General features: G+C 40.1%; 1 protein-coding gene and 1 long non-coding RNA gene across 15 annotated transcripts in view; one reads left to right on the top strand and one right to left on the bottom strand.

Annotated features, from left to right (window-relative positions):
* The window catches only part of RNF20 (ring finger protein 20), a 39,638-nt gene extending 25,681 nt beyond the window's left edge, over positions 1 to 13,957 (bottom strand). Inside the window, exon 1 of the mRNA XM_086315757.1 lies at positions 13,937 to 13,957. The gene's annotated coding sequence lies outside the window, so the exon portion shown is untranslated. The remainder of the gene's footprint in view (positions 1 to 13,936) is intronic.
* On the top strand, positions 1 to 16,792 carry LOC147367678 (uncharacterized). 14 transcript variants are annotated; one of them, XR_015131989.1, is made up of 8 exons: positions 93 to 351; positions 569 to 697; positions 3,089 to 3,257; positions 3,861 to 3,924; positions 9,084 to 9,167; positions 10,196 to 10,941; positions 11,482 to 11,620; positions 14,870 to 16,792. It is a non-coding gene; the product is annotated as an uncharacterized LOC147367678 (long non-coding RNA). The 14 variants fall into 14 exon arrangements; XR_015131987.1 differs by lacking the exon at positions 9,084 to 9,167; XR_015131988.1 differs by lacking the exon at positions 14,870 to 16,792 and having other exon boundaries at positions 11,482 to 13,114.
* Positions 16,793 to 19,211: the final 2,419 nt, after the last annotated feature.

Here is a 19,211-nt window from a genome sequence, read left to right as displayed (position 1 = left end):
GGCGGGTCCAAGGGGAGGAAGAAGGGAAAGAAAAGAGGAAGTCGCTTCAATCTGGCAGCGTGAAGGACAAGACTCAACCGGGCGGAAGTGACGCGAATCGAGGGCGCCCCGCTTCCGGAAGTAAGCTCTGTCTAGCAGCTCTTGGGCGCCCGGCGGCCGCTAAATCGAGGCCTCGCTGACGTCAGAGGAAACGTCCCAGATTTTTTCCCGTTTGTTAACCATTGCTACTGCGCGACTTGTTTTTTTTTTTTTTTTTTTACTGTGAAAAGTGAAAATCGCTCAGTCGTGACCGACCCTTTGCGACCCCATGAACTATACAGTCCATGGAATTCTCCAGGCCAAAATACTAGAGTGGGTAGCCGTTCCCTTCTCCAGGGAATCGTCCCAACCCAGGGATCGAACCCAAGTCTCCCGCATTGCAGGCGGATTCTTTACCAGCTGAGCCACCAGGGAAACCCTTAAGCACCGCCCCCCCCCCCCCACTGTTTTTGTTGGTTTTTTTTTTTAACCTGAGTACCTTTTGTTTACAGTGCCTATTGTTCTGTTACCTATTATTGGTTCTCCTCAGACTGGCGATTGGCTGATGGCGCCGTCAATCCCCAGGGGAAAGGACTAACTTTCAGACATCTCGGGAAAATATTACTGTGAGCCCCTTCTTGCTGAAATGAAAGGTTCTGGAGAAAACCCAAGAGATTCGGTAAGTTTAGAAGGTTGTAACTATTACAGGGAAATGTATGACAGCTCTGTCTACACATTAAAATCACTTGGGGAGTTTTAGTCCCTCTTGTGTAGGGCCTGGGCATCCACATTTTAAAAAAAAGCATTTCCCCAACTCTCCCCCACCCCCACAAGATTCTAATGTGCAAACGGGATTGACAGTTACGACCTTTGTGTATCTTTTCAACAAGAAATTGACCAGGGAATAAATAAACATAAATCAATAAGTTGTTTTCTAATTAAGCATTGATTTTAGTTAATAACAAACTGCTATTTTCCACTCAATTAAACTGAATGTGTTTTAATGATAGGAAGGTAATCAAACTAATTTATTGATGAAAAGCTGTATGCCTCACAGAGTTATGAAAAAGTACCCAGTAAAGTCAGAATGTAAACAGTGGGAAACAAGCGTTCATGTTTCCTGATACTTAGAACACTTGCCCAGTGGTAAAGAGGCAACTGGTTCCAAATGAACTCTTTGGGTGAAGCAGAAGCCTGAGAACCATGTTCGGGGACCTGTCAGGGAAAGCATTGTATGAAATGACTCTCTCTGACCTCCCTCCTTTGACTTCTTTGCTCTTGGCAAATCTTGCATGCATAGAACCACTGAATGGCATGCAGTGATTCTAGCCCAGAGTTTGTAAAGTTTAAAGTCACAGGCTGTACTTGGCCTACAAGTATGGTTTGTTTATTTTGGACACTATTGACTGCCTTTTAAGATATTTTTAGGACTTCCCTGGCGGTCCCGTGGTTAAGACTCCACGCTTCCAATGCAGGCTATATGGCATTCGATCCCTAATCAGGGATCTCATATGTCACATGGCACGGCCAAAAAATACATAGATAGATAGATTACCAACTTCTCTTGAAAATGTTGAAGGTCTGGCAACACTAGGTTTATATTTTTGCATTGCCACATTGCCTAGAGCTGAGTGGTTATTTTATTCCTGTTTGTGGTGATCCCCACTATTGGTAATTGATTGCCTGACCCTAGTTGAATTTCATTTGAGTGTTATCAATATGTGTTATATTGTGCTAAATCAATTCCTGGTCTAGGAGAATGTTGTTGGTTGCCTACTCAGCATCCACTTCCCCTCTCTCACCTGAATAGAACACAACCAGAATTTTACTCATATGTGCCGGGAGCCAGGGTGAGGAACTCCGCCCATGGCAAAGGTCATGAGGAAGGAGGCTCGACATACGCAAAAGTGGGATCGAGCCTCAGGAGTCCCCCTGGAAATTCTCTAGTATCTACCCCCAAAACCAGAGTCTGCCTACTTTACTACTTTGTGCTCTCACCTACACCTCTGACTTTACAGGGGGCTGTCCCCCCACCACCTCTTTTGGAGAAGGAGTTAACTTAGAGCTCCAGTTAATAATAATTCCTGGGCATAATAGGAGTGTTTCAACCTACAAACTCCTCTGAAGGTTCTCTAGCCTGCCTGACAGGCTTGTCAGGCCACATGTGATTGCTCACAGCCTCCCAACCGTAAGAGACATGAGATGCTTTAAACCTTCTAAAAACAAGTTCTTTAGAGAAGTTAGAAAACTATTCGTACAGTACAGTAGGCTGATTAGAAATTGTATTGGTGAAGGGTTTTTCATTTGTTGAGCCAATGTTTACTGCTAAGTCTCCAAATCCCCTGCCCTTATACACATTAATAAATATAAAAATAAGTATTAACCTTTGATATTAATCACATTAGACCTTAGGCTAAGCAAATTCTTTCCTTAATTAAAACCCACTGCACCCTCACCCTATAGGAATGTAACTTTATCTGGTACCTTCGGAAGGTGGCGTCTGTTTTAAGAGTAATCACCCCTGGAGAAATAAGTGTTCTGGTTGACTGACCGCTGTCACAAGGAGAGGGTCATAAATTGTCAGCAGGCTCCCCTGGCCAGAAGATGATGTAACACCCCTAAGACCTCTGTATACATTTGTATGAAGCACCTGACTTTAATAAAAGTCAGGACTGCTGACCCCACATGACTTTTGTATAACATTTCAGTGTATAAAAACAGACCCTGGAAAAACAAAAAATGGGATCAGTTCCTCGAAAGACTGGTTTCCCCATGTCGTTCTTTCTCTCACCTTCTGGCTGAATTTCCATCTTGAGCGTGGAGGCTCGTCAAGCCTACTAATTATGCCTGGGCTTCTAAGATCTGACCGGGGAGGCCTTAGTGTCTCCTCTCCTTCAGGAGAACAGGAGGACGCCTGCGGCCTACGTAGGTGATGTAAATTCCTTGCCTTGGAATTTTACTAGCTTTCCACGTAAACCAAGTTATTCAGCCTCTTTTCTCCACTGAATTTTCCTACTGAGGTATCCTCATTCTATTACTCTTTATATCTCTAATTAATATTTAATTAAAGGTATCGTATCCTGATCGCCGAAGCCGTCTCTCCTTCGAATTTCCCTGGATCCACTGAGGCTGGACCCTGGCACATATGATTATTTATATCCATTTAGACCCCTTCATTCTCTATGTCTTGAAGGAAGCTGACTTCACTTCCCTCTTCAAGGATTGTCTTAATTCAAATAGTAAGTCCCATTCCCAAACCCAAAGGTCTGCTCTTAACAGTGGATAGTTTAATCGGGCTGAATTGCTTGGAATAATGGGACTGAAGCAGTTTACTTATCTTCTGAATTTCTTGTGAGGCCTGAAACTGTTGGAGCCTTCTTGTTACCTGGCTTGATAAGGAAATAAACACAGAGATGGGAAAACTAAAAGAATCTCAGGGATGTTGCTCCACCTGAGTAAACATTAAAATATCTAATTAGCTTTATTGAATAATTCATGAATTGGGCAGCATCCTGTTTAGCAAGTAGAGGGGAACTCCAAAAGGCTATAGAAAGGGAGAGATTTTTAAAGGTAAGATCAGGAAGTCAAAGACAAAGATTATTTCAAATTTAGGTAGCCTGTCCATAGTGGATGAGAGGATCTGTGTGCCAGTTTACTTCGTCTTCCTTTCAAGGATGGAAAGGTTTACCTCATTGGTGGTGACCAGAAAATTTCACACTGACCAGTTAGGATTACCTTCTTGGAGAGGATTGTGACTGCCATAAGGTCAGGTATTAAGTCTTCCTTTTAGCACAAGTGACTCCATTTTGGGCCTCTCATTTTTTTTTTTTTTTTTTTTACAGGGAAATGGTGCCAGGTCAACTCAAGACACCCCTATTCCACCCACACTTTAGAGTGCTGGAGAAGGTATTGAGAAGACAGCAGACCTTTATAGAACATTTTAATTCTCACCATGTAGATAACCAGATTCTCCAGCTACTGGTGAGATCTATTTCTCCCAAGAGCTCCAGTCATGACACCTTCCCAAAAGCCTGTTCTGATTCAAAGAGGTGGCTTCACCCTAGAGAAAATGGAATAGATGAAAGGGAAGATGGCCAAGACCTCTTTCATTGACCATGTTTCCAGTTTCTGATCAGCTAGCACATGTTCACAAGCTACCAGCCCACAATCGTAATCAAGAGAAAAAAAGAATAACCCTGGAAAAATAAATTTGGTCCTCACTACTAAATGGCAGAATGTTGCTGGGCTATAAGAATATTTGGGGGGGGGGGGGTGCGGGGGAAGCTTCCTTGGTGGCTCACATGGTAAAGAATCTGCCTGCAATGCAGGAGACCAGGGTTCGATCCGTGGGTCGGGAAGGTGCCTTGGAGAAGGGAATGGCTACCCACTCCATTATTCTTGCTTGGAGAATCCCATGGACAGAGGAGCCTGGCAGGCTACAGTCCATAGGGTCACAAAGAATCAGACACGACTGAAGCCAACTTAGCATGCACAAGGACATTTACTATTCTATACCTTTGAAAGTTCTTGTATTTGATTGCTTGTATCAACATTATAATTTAAGTAATAATCCTTTTTAAAAAGGAGCAGAGTCATAAAGATTTCAAGTGATTTTTTCCAAGTTACTAAATGGCTGTTTCTCCAAGGACCCTTCTTCAGACTTGTTGCCAGTCTTGGTTAAATATAAGGTTCTGCCACCAGGTGGCAGCAGGCAACGTGCTTTTCACCTCCAGTTCTTCGAAAGCTTTGCTTAGTGATAGTGAACTCGCTCAGTCGTGTCCGACTCTTTGGGACCCCATGGACAGTAGCCAACCAAGCTCCTCCGTCCATGGGATTTTCCAGGGAAGAATACTGGAGTGGGTTGCCATTTCCTTCTCCAGGAGGTCTTCCCAACCTAGGGATAGAACCCGGGTCTCCCGCATTGTAGGCAGATGCTTTACCGTCTGAGCCACCAGGGAAGGCCAAAGCTTTTTATCCTCTGTGAAAGTATTAAGCCTCTGCTACTTAGTTGTTCAGATTTTTAAGAGTTAAGACATGGCCAAAGAGTTAATATTGTAAAGCTTTGCTTGTAGAGTACAATATTAACTCTTTGGCCTGGTGGCTCAGATGGTAAAGAGTCTGCCTGCAATACAGGAGACCTGGGTTTGATTCCTGGGTCGGGAAGATCCCCTGGAGAAGGAAATGGCAATCCACTCCAGCACTCTTGCCAGGAAAATCTCATGGACGGAGGAGCCTGATAGGCTGCAGTCCATGGGGTCACAAAAGAGTCAGACACGACTGAGCGATTTCACTTTAACTCTTAAAAACCTGAGCAACTAAGTAGCAGAGGCTTAATGCTTTCATAGAGGATAAAATTAAGATATTTTGGATTTTTGTTTACCACCCTGTCTGTGCTTGCTGCAGATGTTCTGCTGTAAGATTTTTGTTGTATCTCCATGCATTCCAGTATTCCGTGTACTCTGGATGGGGTTATTTGTGTACTAAACATGATTCTGCTGCTGCTGCTGCTAAGTCACTTCAGTCGTGTCCGACTCTGTGCGACCCCATAGGTGGCAGCCCACCAGGCTACCCTGTCCCTGGGATTCTCCAGGCAAGAACACTGGAGTGGGTTGCCATTTCCTTCTCCAATGCATGAAAGTGAAAGTGAAGTCACTCAGTCATGTCTGACTCTTAGTGACCCCATGGACTGCGCCCACCAGGCTCCTCCATCCATGGGATTTTTCAGGCAAGAGTACTGGAGTGGGTTGCCATTGATTCTAGAAGTTCCTTATTTATCCTATTTTTAGACCAGTTGTATTCTATCCAGTATGATACCACTCGTTAAACAGAAACACAGATTCCATGGCGTCTGCTTTATACTTGGTGAAATCTTAGAATCTTTGGGGGAAAGCTCTCTAAAAATCCAAGTTCTTACTTTTTAAATTATGCCCCACCTCTGAGCATGTTTGAGGACCACTGCTTTAAGTGATGATATCCAGTTCTGCCTGAGAGAGTTCTTCAGAAGCCAGCCCTCCCTTGTCCTCTCCCTCCCCTAGCTTATCATCATTCACCATGGCCGCAGCCATCTCCTTCTCCACACTCTGCCTCCTCCTCTCCAGATCACCTGGCCCACTATGCCACACCAGGCCTAGCCCTCTTTGTGAATTCTGGGGACCATGATCTTGGCTCAATCCAGGGAGGCAGAGTCAGGCCTCTCACCCTCAGAGAGTGAGGATAGGGAGTCCCAGCGGGGTCTATGGAAGCATAAGAGCTGATATGTGGTCACAGGTTGTCAGAAAAGCTCCACTTGTTCTAAAAAGTTATGTTCTATGTTACAGTCAGAAAAATTGTCTTTTTATATCATGTGTCATTCTATGGTTAGGTTATGAATAGTTTTATCATTTTGATTTCATTATACACTGGTCCTTGTTATGACTGCCTCATTAGAGGATGAGAATTTGGAAAGTTGGAAGCACTCCTAGGAGTGCTTCACTTCTCACTCGGTAGGTCCACTATTTCCTATCGCTACTACTAGGTACCTAGCAATCCACCTGACCTTTGAGGAGAAAGAACAGCATGACTGAAATGCTTGCATTAGGCATTGGGGTGAGGGTGTGGAACATAATTACAAAGGTAAGATTTGGAATTTTCATTTCCAGTAGCATGGTGTTTGTCAAACTGGGTGAATATGAACATAGATTTTCATGGCCTTGGAGGGCAAGGGGGATAGGAAACAAAGCCCAGGAACTATCAAGGCTGGGTGCCTATTGGAGACCCCTCCCCATAAAAGTAAACTAGATACAATTATTCTAACATCCAAGGGACTGAAAGAAAATTGTCTGTCTCAGCCTTCGTATAAAGTTTTTTTTTGCTGATTGATCTGGAATTCCAGAAGATACTTAAGAGTTTCAAAGAATGCAGAGAAGTGAAGCAAGGATACATAAAGGGCACAGGCAAAGCCAACTAGGAATAAGAGATTGCTCCTTATTGAAGTCCTCAGAAAATAGAATCTGAGATGGAGATTTGTGTGTAAGAGGTTTAGTACCTAAGGGAAGTGAAGGAAGCAGGATGAGGGAGAAGAAGAAGTTGGACTGTGTTGCTGTCACTCCAAAGTCCTCCACTAATATGATGGGTAGCTCTAGAACTGGGAAAGTCTTTCAGAGTGACCCTGAATTGAGTCAGGGAGGCCAGGCTTTTCTACCCCTGCATCAGTCAGTCATTGGAGATGGATACTGGGGAAGAGGGCAGGAGCTTGAACCAGGTTTGGCTTCCTTCATCGAAGTGCAGTCTCTGGAGGGGACTCAACTCACTACTGTCGAGGTCCAGCACTGCCAGCAGCTGGGGAAAATGAGTTCCTCGGTTCTGATAGTGGAGGGGGAAACATTGGCAGCACACCGCAGTGCCCACTGGTTGAACAAAGGGTAAGGGTAATCAGTGCTGGAGGACCTTGAGCTGTGAGAGCTGAAAAAAATGTCACTGTCGAGTCTCACTAAGGACAAAGCAACCACTCCAGTATTCTTGCCTGGAGAACCCCATGGACAGAGGAACCTCGTGGCTATAGTCCATAGGGTCGCAAAGGGTCAGACAGGACTCAAGCAACTTAGCAAGAGACACAGATCTGGGGCTCCCACTTGACTTCTACAAAAGAAAGGGAGGAGTCTTGCTGAAAAGTGGTCCTGTTGCTAGCAGGTAGACACTCCCTTAACCCCTTTGATGATGGTTTGTAAGGAAATTATTTTACGCTGAAATTACGGCTCTTTTTATTCCTGCAGAGGGAAAAATGGAAGAGCCCATTTCCCAACACTTTAATAATCCAGTGTTAGGGACTGAATTCTGCTCCCTTTCTCAAACTCACATGTGTCCCCCAGTGTGATAGTATTTGGAAATGGGATCTATAGCAGGAGCAGGGAATCAGAGCCATCTGTAAATTTAACAGACAAAATCCAATTGAGAGTTTGATATAGTACATTGTATTTATAGACTAATTTAGAAAGAAATGACTACTTTCTAGTATTTAGTCTTCTCAACCAGGTACATATCTCTTCACTTTTCTCAAGTCTAATTTTATGTTTCAGTAAAATTTCATGTTTTTCTTCTTGTATCTCTTTCCTGTTACTTACTAAGTTTATATCTAGATAGTACATAGGTTTTGTTGGTATTAAGAATAAGACTTTATATTTTCCAACAGTTTATAAGTGCTATGTAGAACAAGCTGTATGTATATAAATATATATTGTTTTTGACTTAGTATTATAAAACTCTCTTGTTCTCTTAGATTCCTTTTTTTGCATGGAGAAAAATCATATAATCTGCAAATAAGAGCTGTCTTGGAGTACCTTGGTGGCCTAGTGGTTAGGATTCTGGGTTTTCATTACTGTGGCCTGGGTTCAATCCCTGGTCAGGGAACTGAGATCCCACAAGCCATGCAGCCAAAAAATAACACTCTTGTCTTTTTTCCTTTTCAGTATGTATACCCCTTTTATCCCTTTTCTTATCTCACTATGTTTTGAAGAGAGTGATGACACTGAAGATTCCCTCTCTCATGTATATTTTTCTACCACAGGTATTACCCACTATGTGTATTTTCAGTCCATGCCATCAACACTGTATACTGTCTTTCAGAAGGTGACAGCTGAACGTGCTTGTGATATATGGCCCTCACTTATTAATCACCATCTGGGTCACCTATCTAAATTGTATCTGTCTATTAAGGCCCAGTTCAAATCTCTGTTCCTTTGATTAAGACTTTCCAGTTCATGTCCAGGCTCTTGCTGCTGAAACCCACCAACTCTGACAATGAAGGTAGTGTTAAAACTTGAAATGGAATGCAAGAAGGAGACAGCTGCTAAGGAACAGTTGCTTAACGTAAAGCTATCTCCCCAGGTGGTGTGCAGGTGAAGTCACCTTACTTCCTATTCTGGAGCAAACACAAAGCTGATTAGAGTTTTAGGATCCCTACCAGTGATCAGGACTAAAGAAAGCACTCATTTCCAGACTTCTGTGTAATATTCTAGCCAGAATGCTCTTTTGTTGACTATTCAATAAGATAATTTTCATTCTCTGGTTATTAATTTCTCTTCTTGCAGCTGGTGTGTGCATCTATAGATAATCAGAAAGCTACTTTGTGAACCTGGAATGAAAAAAAGCAGGACTGGATGTATTATTTTATGGTACTTATCAAGAATGGCTGGCTAAATAATGGTACAGCTTCACAATGGAAAATGTATCTAAATATATAGTGCTAACATGAAGCACCATGAGAGTATGACTAGTATACTCTCATTTTCATGAAAAAAATTGAGCCATATTTATAACTGAAATATGCTAAAAGAGTAGAGCTTAAATGTTCTTTACCCCCCCCCGCAATTTTTTTTTTTATAATGCAATAATCATTATCCCAGCCCAGGGTATTGTGCCTGTTTATTCAGTTCAACCCCTCTGAGCATAAATTTGGGACAGTTAGGTTTCCAAGCACAACCCCCCACCTTCACCTTTGGAATTTATAGAAGTCTCAGGAGAATCCATTTGGACAGAAGTTAGGCATCTTCTCCATTGAGCAGTCAAGAGTTAAGAGATCATTGAAGTACAAAGAATCTGTATCATGCAATATTTACATTGCAGGTAGGGTCTTCCTTTCAGCAAAATAGCATCAAATGTCACATCAGATATTGTTCAGGTGAAGCTTATCTGACTTTATATTGAGTTTGTAAGTGTGTTTTGGTTTTATAGCTATATAAGCATAAAGCATTTATACCAAGGTTGATATATTTTTATCAAAAATTATAAGGACTAGATGGTCCATGAGAAGTTTATTTTCCTTTAGACGGGTGTCTGTACATTACTTCAGTTTGAAAAATTCTATTTTTTATTTAATTATATATGTACTGTCTTATATTGTTCATGATTATTACTTATTTCTAGTCTTTTTTATTCTCTGTCTTTTAAATTATAATGAGGTCAATAAAGGAGAATTGATATCAATACAACTGGCATAAGATATCAATTTAAATATTCATTAACAAACTACATATATTAATCACATTAGTTACATTCATTTGGATACATTCAGTTATGAATTTCTGGAGCTTGAAGATTGTGGCCAAACTAAGTTAAAAGAAGTTCTCATAATACTAGTGTATGGCCAGGGGCTTGTGAATGTTTGGAATCTTGCCTTATTGATATTCCTTCTCCACCTCAGGAAGAATAAGACTGGCAATACTGACCACTCGGTTACAGTTACTACACGGCTGTGAAGTCAGCTGAGACTACCTCCAGCATCCCAGCTCTTGTACAGTCTCTAAAGCTGGATTCCTGCTCCTGTCACCTCCATGATATTTGTGCTCTCAGCCAACTCTCTTCTCTCTCCACCTCCTCAGAACCTCAGGAAACACTCTGACCCTACACATGCACATACTGGCTATTGTGAACTTAAGCTGATATGTTACCTCTTACAAGCAACTCATTCACATTTGCAGTTTGCTTGAACTTTACTGCAAGGAGATCCAACCAGTCCATTCTGAAGGAGATCAGCCCTGGGGTTTCTTTGGAAGGAATGATGCTAAAGATGAAACTCCAGTACTTTGGCCACCTCATGCGAAGAGTTGACTCATTGGAAAAGACTCTAATGCTGGGAGGGATTGGGGGCAAGAGGAGAAGGGGACGACAGAGGATGAGATGGCTGGATGGCATCACTGACTCGATGGACGTGAGTCTGAATGAACTCCAGGAGTCGGTGATGGACAGGGAGGCCTGGCGTGCTGCAATTCATGGGGTCGCAAAGAGTCGGACATGACTGAGCAACTGAACTGAACTTTACTGCAGGATAATGGTATTATTTCCTGTTGAAGATGTTCATAAAGCAAGAGGCACATGATCTTATTTGGAGACGGTGAAGAGAATTCAGATGACATCCCTTCCCTATTCTTCCTCCCAAGCATAGTTCTGGTAGGTAACACTTGCCTTTCAGTAATGGATTAAGTCGTTATGTCTTACTTACTGAACTAAAACCTCTGTGAACAAAAATAAAGGACCAAGGGTATCACTCATGATCCACTTATACAAAGGGTTATGTCACAGTCCACTGTAATTGCCCAACAACAGTGCACCCTGAGAGGAATCAAGATGCAAAGACAGGATGGAGCATTCTGTTATTTTGGAATGGGTCCCTAGATAGTTAAGATGAATATCTCAGAAAAAATCTCAAAGATCACAGGTTCTTGCATCTTCCCGTACATAAAAAAGCACTAAATTCATTAACTTCAGATATCTGTTCTTTGTGACTAACAGTAATCTATTATGAAGATATGTGCTTTATGTCATGTATTTCCTAGCCCCAAAATTCATGTATTTACTGGCTCCTCCCTTGTCTCCTTGGAGCAGTTCCTCACAGCTGTCTGAGAGGCTGCTTCCCAGGCTATGGTCCTCAGTAAGTTCCCTGAGTAAAACGGAAATTCACAACTTTTATGTTGTATGTTTTTCTTTCAGTGGACAGTTTTGGTGACCATGAAGGGACTCAGAGCTGATTTCTCTCCATCAGCTGAGTTCTGTGAGGATCCAGAGGTACCAAGGTACCAGCAAGGGCCCCTTGTGCCCATCCACTTCCACCAGGAGTCCACACAACTGGGTATGTCTCTCCTGGGTCTCAGACATCTCATATTGGTTGATAAATTCTTTGCTGTAAGGAGTGGTGTTTCCTTGAACTTTAGGCAGTTCAGGAAAGAGGTACCCTGAATTCTTAGTTGAAAGATACTGGGAAGACTTGAATTCTCCATTGAAAGACACGGAGTAAATTGACCAATTAAAAGACACTGGACTGGGTGATCAACTAAGGGGATGGCATAGCATTTTCCCTTAAATTGGCTAATTTAACAGAGTTTGTCGAACTAAAAGTGAAGATACCACATAAGAGCTTCAAGTTCTGAAAAGAAGTGATAAAAAGCTCCTCCAAATTGGTGGCAGCTTTCTGAGGAAACTGAGAAACTTGTAGGAATGGTATAGTCTTCCTACTATGCAGCAGTGCATAGGGAAGCCCACTCATTAATTAAAAACTCACTTATCCAGGGACACACACACACACACATAAGGATGGGCCATCTAGAGTTCCAAGTGCCCGCAGCAGTTTCAGACTGCCAGAGGGAAAAACTGAGATGTACAAGAGCTGAATGACCCTAGGCTCATACACAGAGAAGCTTAAAACTGTCCAACCACATGGTTTTCAATAGTAGTTTTATCCTACCAAACCAACTGGAAAGGCTCCCTCCCACAAAATCTAATTCATAAAGAGCTTTTTTTAATTGGCTTAAAAATAAGTGCTTTTAAATTAAATATTTCTGAATGTAATAGAAACTAAGGCAAATTTTTTTAAGAACATGTGCTCTAGGATTAATCTTTAGTGAATAAAAATGAGTTTGTTGATTTAATGAAATAGACCTGGGACTTCCTTGGCAGTCCAGTGGTTAAGACTCTTGAGTTCCCAATGCAGGGGGTGTGGGTTCAATGCCTGGTTGGAGAACTAAGATCCTGCATGCTGCACAGTGCAGCAGAAGATTTTTTTTAAAAAGGAAGAAGTAGTAAAGAAGTTTTTAAAAATGAAATAAGTCTCTCTTTAGAGTTGACAGCCTTAAATGTAAAACTCCTATTGTACCTGCTGCTGCTGCTGCTGCTGCTGCTAAGTCGCTTCAGTTGTGTCCGACTCTGTGCGACCCCATAGACGGCAGCCCACCAGGCTACCCTGTCCCTGGGATTCTCCAGGCAAGAACACTGGAGTGGGTTGCCATTTCCTTCTCCAGTGCATGAACGTGAAAAGTGAAAGTGAAGTCGCTCAGTCATGTCTGACTCCTAGCGACCCCATGGACGGCAGGCTACCAGGCTCCTCCGTCCACGGAATTTTCCAGGCAAGAGTACTGGAGTGAGATGCCGTTGCCTTCTCCATTATTGTACCTAGGTTTACTAAAAGTCAAATTTGTTTTCTCTGTTATAGACGTTTTCAGCAAGAAAAGTAACTTGGCATAATGATATTTTCATAAGCAAATTAATACAATATTGTAAAATTTAAAAATAAAATTAAAAAAAGGAAAAAAAATAAAATCCATTCATAAGAGAAAAAAAAAAAAATAAATGCAAGTTGGGCAAGAGTTTTTTGGGGGCTTCCCTGGGGGCTCAGTGGTATAGAATTTGCCTGCCAAGCAGGAGACACAGGTTCGATCCCTGAGTCAGGAAGATCTCCTGGAGAAGGAAATGGCAACCCACTCCAGTATTCTTGTATGGGTGCATGCTTTAAGAAATTACGCCCATCAACAGATGACTGGCTTAAGAAGATGTGGTATATATGTACAATGGAATTTTACTTAACCATAAAAAAATGAAATATTCCCATTTGCAGCAACGTGGATGGGCCTAGAGAATATTAAACTTCGTGAAGTAAGACAAAGACAAATATATGATATCATTTATATGTGGAATCTAAAAAATAATACAAATGAATATATATAAAATAGAAACAGTCTCATAGGCAGCAAACTACCATTACCAAAGAGGCAGGAGAGGTGGAATAATTATTAATAAGAGTACAGGATTAATGGATACTACACATAAAATAGAAAAGCAGCAAGAATTTGCATAGCATAGAGAATTATATTAAATATCTTATAATAACCTAAATGGAAAATAAATATGTACTTATATAATATGTAACCTATAATGGAAAATACGATATATACCTATACAGATAAATTGAATCACTTTGCCGCGTACCTAAAACTAACATGAGACTGAATCAGCTCTACTTCAATTTAAAAAGAGAATAGAACTATGATACGATCCAGCTGTTCCACTTCTGAGTATTTATCTAGAGAATAAAAAACACTAATTCAAAAAAATATACGCATCCCATGTTCATCACAGTATTATATACGATAGCCTAGATAAGGAAACAACTTACATGCCCATTAAATGAATGAATAAAGAAGATGTGTTGTATCAGTGAGACGCCAAGTTTGCAGCAAAGCGAGGAGATGGGAGGACAGGTCTCAAAACCTGCTCCAAGAAGGCAAGGGGCTCAGGTGTTTATGGGATAAAGAAAAAAGAATCAGGGCTGTCTGAGGCTTGGAGAGTGGGGAAAGGTAATTGGAAAAGATGTGATAATCGTCAGTCTACTCAGGTGTAACTAAGCTATAGGCCTTTGCAAGTTCAAAAGGTCACAAGTGCAGATGCCCATGTGTGCCCAGTTCAAGGGTGATAGTCCTATCTAGTCCTAACCAGCGTAGCACAAACTAGACACACCTGACTCTTGGCTCAGCTCAACCTAGATGCCGCTGACTCCAAGTTCCTGGAAAGCAACTCAGGCAAATATCTTTTTTTTAAATAATATTTATTTATTTCTGTCTCTGATCTTTGTTGAGGTATGCGGGATCTTCTGTTGTAGCATGTGAGATCTAGTCCCCTAACTAGGGATAGGATCCAGGCCCCCAGCATTGGGAGCATGGAGGGTTAACCACCAGACCACTAGTCAAGTCCCTTGGGCTGCTTATTTAGGTTACATGCTGCTTAGAGGACATGGAAGTCTTAAAACCTTGATGAGAGAAGGCAGGTGAAATATATTTTACCCACAGTTTCAAAGGAAGCCTGACGTAGAGTAATTACTCCCATTTCTATGAAATATCCAGAATAGGCATATCCATAGAAAGCTCACTAACAGTTGCCAGGGACCAAGTGAGAAATGGGAAATGACTGCTAATGGATACACAATTTCTTCTTTGGTTGATAGAACTAGTGGTGATGATGGTAACAACTTTGTTAAAATACTATAAACCACTGAAATGTACTGAGGCTTCCCAGGTGGCACTAGTGGTAAAGAATCTGTCTGCCAATACAGGAGGTGCAAGAGATGCGGGCTCAATCCCTAGGTTGGTAAGATCCCCTGAAGAAGGAAATAGCAACTCACTCCAGTATTCTTGCCTGGAAAATCCCATGGACAGAGGAGCCTGGTGGGCTACAGTCCGTTGGGTCGCAAAGAGTCAAACATGACTGTACACAACACGCACTGAAATGTGTGCTTTAAAAGACTGGATTTTATGACATTAATTCTATCTCAAAAATACAGCATTCATGAGGGAAAAAAAGATGTGGTATGTATATATACGATGGAATGCTACTCAGCTATTAAAAAAAAAGATGAGATCCTGCCATTTACTACAACATGGATGGACCTTGAGGAGATTATGCTAAGTGAAGTAAGTCAGAGAAAGACACATACTGTATGATTTCACTCATATGTGGAATATAAAAGTAAAATGAAACCAAAGCAAACACATAGCTAATGAGACCAAAGTACTGGTCACCAGAGGGGAGGGGTGTTGGGAACGGGTGGAATGGGTAAAAGGGACCGAACAACTGTATCATGATAGATGGAAACGTCTTGTGGTAGGTACCGCTGTAGGGTATACAAAAGATGAAACATAATGTTGTACACGTAAAACTTATACAATGTTATAAACCAGTGTTTCTTCAAATTTTAAAAATCTTTCTGAGGTCTTTAAAAAAATTTAGTATTTAACAGTATGTCTATATAAATAGTTTCTCCAAATCTTTTTAGTAGTTTAAAACTAGAGTTTTTCTAAAGGAAGCTAAATGATGGAAGTTTATTGAATATCTGGGTCATTTCCAAATAAGATATAATAATGAAACATTAATTGTTGAACATGTCTAAATTTACCTACTTTCATCCTCTTTTAAGATTAAAAAAGCAAAGATGTTTGGGTTTATTGAACATGTATACCACATATAGGAGAGAAATAATGCTGTGAGAAAATCTGTTTCTGGAGGTTGTAGAATATGTTCATAAGTTTGCAAATCTGTAGATGCTAGCATGACAATTCATAATTGCTTGCGTCTAGGTTTTCTCTAGAGGTTAGAGGTTGTAAGGTTGACCATTCTGATTAACACATATAACTGGAACTACTAAAATTAATAAGGAAAGCATCATCATATGCAAGGGAAAGAAAAAAGTAAAAGGATTATAATGTTTTTTGTTAAGGGAATAGAAGGTAGTTTTGTCCTAAGAGAAGTTTAAAAAAAAAATAGAGAAAATGGGAAATCTTGGGACAAAAATCTGAAGGTAGAAACAGGAAGTTACAGGTTTGTTGAAAAGAATCTCTAAGAAGAGTTTTGTATGTGATTAGACCTGGTGAACATTGTAATAAATTTAATTGAGTGAATGTTTTAATATTAAAAGTAAGCTGGTACAAAACTAAAATTTGGTTTTCTCTCTGTTAAGTGAACAAATTTTTCTTGGGATATGAATCTGCTTTTGAAAATAGATTGTAAAGTTTCTCTACCTTTTAAGTGCCCTGTTATAACTTTCTGTCATTTACTTTTGAAATCTTTTATTGTCATTTTGGTTAAATGATTAACTGAGTATCGTTTCACAGTGGCTATGATCCTATTTGACCAAGTGTTTTAAAACCTTTTGTTATCTTTGACAAACCTCCCCAAATTCTAAATGAAGTCCTTTTGATCTCTAGCTAACTTTGGGGTGTTTCAGAGGGCCCCTGAAACATCTCAAAGAAAGATATTAATGAGGCTTATTTGATATTTTAAATAATGTGGAACACATCGTCAAATAAGTAATGATAAACTTTCCTAGGTTATACTGTATGGACAAATATTACTAATATAAACATTCTACAAGCTAAATGAAATTCCTAAAATTCAAATATGTCCTGTATGTTGTCAGTCATAATTCTGGTTATTATCTTAAAATTTTGTATGTCACAGAAAAATAAAAATTTCCCCTTCAGTTGCATTGTAGTCGTATCTTAACCATGCCACTTAAAGTCTTTTTGTCATTTATAGACAGTTGTTCTTTTATTCTGATGCCTTTACAAAAATGAAGGTCTTCAAGAAGGTTAATAGAAGACTTTTGACAAGTTCAGATTTCTGATAACTTTCAGATAATACCACTGAACCGGGTAAGGCATTCCAAAACTCTGAAGGAAAAACTTTATGACTTAATAAACTGTTAACAGAAATTATGATCAACAAGACTTACTTACACAGGGCTGAACAATCATTTTCATGACTGTCTGAAATGTTACTGTCTTTTAATCCTCCTTTTCCAGATATAAAGAAAATTTCCCCCTTAAGCAATTTGGTAAATTATACCTTTGTAAGCAGAATTGAAACACTTATCTTTTTCTCTCTACCGTATCCCTCCAGAATTTGAAATTCTTAGTATTCTTATTTTTATGGCAGCATAGTTATTTGCATAAGTTCAAGAAAAATCTGTTTTCCTTATAACAGGACACAAATGGAAGCACTGGTTATATCACCAAGGCTTTGGCTAAAATATCAGGTTTGAGAATTACATAAAATCAGATATAACCAGACAACTTCAGAGAACTAAAATGGACTTTATGGAGCCGTTTCTTTAGAAAAACAGACTAATACCTTGCTCATAGAGTTCCCAGCAACCTCACCAGGTGACTAAGAAAGGTCACTTTCTGGCAGGTGTAAGAACCTCAAGATATTTTGGGGAAATTCAGAAGAGAGAAATTCACCCAACTCTATAATTGTTACAGTCAGATCTCATGGCAAGTCTTTGGAATGATATTCCTGGCCTCAGGAGGCTTTCAGCAGTCAATCTGAGTCCTTATAAAAGCATTATCAAAGCACATTGACCAGAGTGTAAATGATCAACCACCAGAGTTGTTAAACTAATGTAAACAAGCAGGTCCAATTTATTGAAACTAGACTTACACTGCAAATAAATTAGTCTTAATTTGGCTATATTTGGTAAAAATTAGAGTAACGTTAGAGAAGAAATTGTTTTAGTGGATATTGAGTTCTAGTGCTGCTAATTGTATTTCAGGTTATGTAATTACTATCTAAACTCACTTCCTAGATGGCTCCTTATTGCTGTATTACATTACAAAAAAAGTTCATTGTTCATTCATTAAAATAACATTGTAAGTTTATGCTATTAAATGATAGAAATATATCTTTGGACAAAGATATCTTAAAGGAAATCAACCCTGAATATTTATTGGAAGGACTGATGCTGAAGCTCCAACACTTTGGCCACCTGATGCAAAGAGCCAACTCATTGGAAAAGACCCTGATGCTGGGAAAGATTGAAGACAAGAGAAGGGAATGACAGAGGATGAGATGGTTGGCTGGCATCACCGACTCAATGGACATGAGTTTGAGCAAACTCCAGGAGATGATGAAGAGCAGTGAAGCATGACATGCTGCAGTCCATGGGTCTCAAAGAGTTGGACACGACTTAGCAGCTGAACAACCTAGATAACTCCTTATTGCTGTATTACATTATAGCAAAAATTCAATTGAATTATTAAAAGTTCAGTTATTAAAATGGTAAGTTTTTTTCTGCTATTCAAAGATAGAAACATCTCTGGACAAAGATCAGATACCCAATAACCTACAACCAGGAGATTATATATACCCTGGAAAAGACATCATTTAAAGGACCTTCTCCTAATAAATGGGAAAGCCCTTATCAGGAACTTTTAACTGACTTGCTCACAACAAAACTGAAGGGAATTGACTCTTGGATTCACATTTCCTACTTAAGAAGTGCCCCTAGCACTGGTCTGACCTACAGAGAGGAATACTGGTCTGAAAGTCACTGTAAAACAATGCTCAAACAGAAATGATGCCTACCCCAGGATGAGAAGTTGACATCAGAAGTAGATGGCTATCCCAAGATGGGGAACCTGACCTATAGAGTTAGAGTGTTTTCTTTATTTGTTGAACTTTTCTATAAATCATTTGTTTTTTCTATCATGAGCATGATCCTATGCAGACTTAAAAACAAATCCAATTGTTGGGTTTGTGGTCAACTATGTCCAGTACTTCTGGTTTACCTTGGTGGATTTTTTTCCTCTTCAAGGCTCTAATGGAATGGCTGTTAGAAAATTTATTTTAGGAGATTGAAATTGTAGTTCTGTTTGGTCCACTATATTGATATTACTAGATGGGATCTCTTCACTTAGCTAATCAATTGCAGTTAGGTTTTCAATAGGGTCTCATATAGATATAGCACACAAATGGCCTATCAACGAAATCCTTGCCTTACCTTGAGCATTCCTAACACCATGGCACAAAGTGAGCATGAACCTTAGTAAGATTTATTACCAGAGTGGGGAAGCTATGTACTAAAAAGAACGATGGGTGTCTCTCATCAGCCAACTATACAA

The sequence above is a fragment of the Bos grunniens genome, chromosome 8 (genome assembly GCF_055505025.1).
Source record: "Bos grunniens cultivar Pamir isolate PY7600 chromosome 8, Bosgru_T2T1.0, whole genome shotgun sequence".
Classification (NCBI taxonomy): domain Eukaryota; kingdom Metazoa; phylum Chordata; class Mammalia; order Artiodactyla; family Bovidae; genus Bos; species Bos grunniens.
Note: the sequence above shows the minus strand (reverse complement) of the source record. Positions and strands in the feature narration are given on the sequence as shown.